The sequence below is a fragment of the Pan troglodytes genome, chromosome Y (genome assembly GCF_028858775.2).
Source record: "Pan troglodytes isolate AG18354 chromosome Y, NHGRI_mPanTro3-v2.0_pri, whole genome shotgun sequence".
NCBI classification, from domain to species: domain Eukaryota; kingdom Metazoa; phylum Chordata; class Mammalia; order Primates; family Hominidae; genus Pan; species Pan troglodytes.
Window position 1 is genome coordinate 24,639,716 of NC_072422.2, and position 4,170 is coordinate 24,643,885.

Here is a 4,170-nt window from a genome sequence, read left to right on the forward strand (position 1 = left end):
GGGACTTTTTGTTGTGCTTCCTCCCCTCAGGTCGGCTAAGCTGGGAGGACGCAGTTTACACTCTAAAAATTATCTTTCGCCAACTTAAAAAATATTTAACAGAAGCTCTGAAGGAGCAGGATTTAGCCGCCTTAAAAAAAAAAAAAAAGCCAATCGTTAAGAAATAACCTATATGATTCCTTGTGACTGTGACATGTTGTATTGTAAAATCATGATTTAAGAAACAATTCGTTTTTCTGAATTAGGGCCAATTTCACAGGTTTGAGAATGTATTAAAATCGTCTGTATTGTCAACTTTGAAAGGGTAGGTTTTATGGGACGTGAATTGTAAGTTCAATACCTTGTTTTGCATTAACTTGAGGTGATGGTTGCACAACTCTGTGCATGTCCCTAAAACCTCCAAAACAATTCGCTTTTAAAAAGGTGAACTCGGCTATGTAAGTTGTACCACGCTCGCGTGTGTGTGATGTCACAGCTTTATTGAGGTGGAATTGCTATACAAAACACAATCAGCCAAATGGACTTACTTAATCTGTACCATTTGACGAGTTCGGACATAGGCGTAAACCCACGGAACCATCATCACAATCGAGGTAATAAACATCTCCATCACCATCAAAAATTTCCTTGTGTTATTTTCTAGGTATTTCTTTTCTTTTTCTTTTTCTTTTCCTTTTCTTTCCTTCTTTTATTGTGTTTTTGAATGTGGCAGGGTCTGGCTCTGTCGCACCGGGTGGAGGGCAGGGGCCCCATCTCAGGTCCCGGCAGCCTCGACTTTCCGGGGGTTGAGTGTTCCTCCCACCTCAGCCTCCCACAGTGCTGAGACCCACAGGCACCTGCCAGCACTTTACGGAATTTTTATTTTTATTTATTTATTTTTTCAGACGGAGTCTGGCACTGTCGCCGGGGCTGGAATGCAATGGCGCGATCTCGGCTCACTGCAACCTACACCTCCTGGCTTAAAGCCATTCTCCTGCCTCAGCCTCCTGAGTCGCTGGGATTACAGGCGCCCGCCACCAGGCCTGGCTGTTTTTTTTGTACTTTTAGTATAGACAGGGTTTCACTGTGTTGGCCAAGCTTGTATCAGACTCCTGACTTCATGAACCACCGACTCTGCGTCCCAAAGTGCTGGGATTACAGGCATGAGCCACCAAGCCTGGCCTCCAGCTTTTCTTTTCTTTTTCCTTTAACTGTAGATAGAACACAACACAGTAATATCGACCATTTTTACCAATTTGTAAGCGCGTAACAGTGCCTAAAATGTTTTTGTTGTTATGTTTTGTTTGTCTTTGCATTCAATTCCTTGATTCAAGTCTATAGGCAGTGTATGTGCCAGCTAGCAAGACAGCAGGCTGGAATAGATCTGAACTCCACACTGTTTGCTCTATACTAGTATTCACCTCTTCTATTCTGAGACTCCTAGACTCCTTTTGCCATTTCTTAGGTCCCTTTGCTGCTTTTGTGGTAGGAGTTATTAAGAAATTATTTTAGGCAAATAGAGAGGAAAAGTTTTCATTTCTATTAAAGCTGCTCTAGAAATGTTTCTTGTCTAGAAGGAAAGCCTGGGCTCTTAGAGCTTTGGCTCTTAGGGCTTGGCTGGCAACCTTTGATATGCAAATGTAGTCCATTAGAAACTGGGTCCACCCAAACATGGCGATTCCTGTGCCCTCTTGCCCTTCCCCTACATGTTCCTGGCAACATGGCCACCCCCACATATCCCCACGTGTGTAGAACATCATGGCGTCCTTCGTTTGCATATTAAAAGACTAGAGTAGTTGGGCCGGCTTTTTCGTGCGCTAAGTGAATGACATGCCTTGTCAAACCAATCCACTGTGCCCTGTGCAAATCAGACACCGCCTCCTCCAGCCTCTACGTATACCTGGCTTGTTTCCTCCCCACTTGGGTTCCATCTCTTGGCTTTGGAGTCCTCCCTCCCTCTGTGTCTGTACAGGGGAGCTTCTTCCTTCTTTGTTCTTCCTTGTTTCTTGCCTATTAAACTCTCTGCTCCTTAAAACAACTCCACCTGTGTCCTGTTGTTTTATCTAATTCAATGTGAGACAAGAGCTCTGGTGTTCTTACCCTCATCAGAGCACTATCAATTTCAGTTCCAGTCCTGGACAGCTCTCGGAGAGCCCTTAACCTTAACTGGACTGGTTTCTTCCACTCTCTGCGGCAGACAACTCACTTTTCCATTCTTTTCCCCATCATTTTCCTTTTTTATTATTCTCCCCCAAAAAAGCATTTGCTCCTCCAGATATAACAGTGCTGAATAGTGCTCTCTGACTAAAATGGGCTTTTCTGATTGAATCATTTTCAGAAGGCTGTTAGTCAAATACATATGTAGGCATGAGGAGAGCCCTTACGTGCAAAATTATCCTTGTTAAACTCCAATCCACAAGTGCTAGGGGAGACCCATTTGAGTAATAACAAGATTTCCTGCACAGCTGACACTGCATGGATTACTCTTTCTCCATTGCAATTCCCCTGTCTTGATAAATCAGCTCTCTCTAGGCAGCTGGCAAGATGAACCTGTTGGGTGGTTACAGAGCTGCCCGTCTGTGGCCTCCCAAAAACTGGCGACCTTCTGCTGCCCCTCTGGGAGGCAGCCAGGCAGTTCGTGCTGATGTTTCAGCCACTGGACAGTGGCAGCTCTGCCTGGCCCTGAGCCTCCCACAACTGCTGCCCTGCTGTCAGCCTGAGGCCCTGGTTCCCCCGGACCTCCCAGCCACCTCAGCGCATCCTGGGTGCTGCCGCTGCTTGGCTGCCTAGGTAAGTGTGTGCTCCATCTGCGGGTTAAGACCTGCTCAGTGCCCAGGTGAGGACATAGGGCAGTCGAGTTGTAACTAGATCGGTGCCTGAGTGATGGCGCACCACTTCAGCCACTGGACAGTGGCAGCTCTGCCTGGCCCTGAGCCTCCCACAACTGCTGCCCTGCTGTCAGCCTGAGGCCCTGGTTCCCCCGGACCTCCCGGCCACCTCAGCGCATCCTGGGTGCTGCCGCTGCTTGGCTGCCTAGGTAAGTGTGTGCTCCATCTGCGGGTTAAGACCTGCTCAGTGCCCAGGTGAGGACATAGGGCAGTCAAGTTGTAACTAGATCGGTGCCTGAGTGATGGCGCACCACCCTCCAGCTGGATTGGGCTTCTAAACACTTGAAGCACAGAGAAAAGGGAAGCAGAGGCGCTTCCCTCGGGAGCGGACTGAACGAGTAGGTAATTTTTCCATGCAAAATGGTAGGTAAAAATTCCTGTCCATGTGAGGTTCGGTCTTTAAAACTCCATTCATTGTGTTTCTGAACAGGAAAATTTCAGACAGTGCAGCTGAGCAAAAATTGCACCAGGGAGAAACTCACAGTTAAAGTGTGTGTATGTGCATGCTTTTTTTTTTTTTTTTTTTTTTTTTTGGTGGAAACTGGCGGTGTCATCCAGGTTGGAGTGCAGTGGTGTGATTGCTCCTCACTGCAACTTCCTCATCCCAAGTTCAAGCGATTCTCCTGCCTCAGCCTCCAGAGTGGCTGGGACTACAGGCATGCAACATGACACCCAGCTCAATTTTGTATTTTCAGTAGAGAGGGGGTTTCACCATTTTGGCCAGGCTGGTCTCAAACTCCTGACCTCAGGTGGTCTGCCCACCTGGGCCTCCCAAAATGCTGGTATTACAGGACTGAGTCCCCGCAAATTCTTTCCTCTTTTGCACCATATATTTCCCGCGTGTTTTGTGACCTTAAATCCCCTCCCTATCCAGGCTTTTTTGGGCTTGGTTTTTCCACCATAGCTGTGCAAACTGCAGCCCATGAACAAAATCTTGCCCATATTCTAAGGCCCATGAGCTAAGAATGGTTTTACACGTTAGGTTTTTGTTTGTTTGTTTGTTTGTTTTGAGACAGAGTCTCATTCTGTTGTCCAGGCTAGGATCATAGTTCACTTCAGCCTCAACCTCCTGGGCTGAGACTACAGGTGCACACCACCACACATGGCTAATTTTAAAATTTTTGGTAGAAATGGGATATCACTGTGTTGCCTAGGCTGGTTTCCAACTCTTGAGCTCAAGAGATCTCCCACCTTCGCATTCTAAAATTTTGGGATTACAGGCCTGAACCACCTCACCTTGCTTCAAAATGTTTTTAGAAATCAAAAGAAAAAAAAAATCCTGGCATGTGAGTATACATGAAAC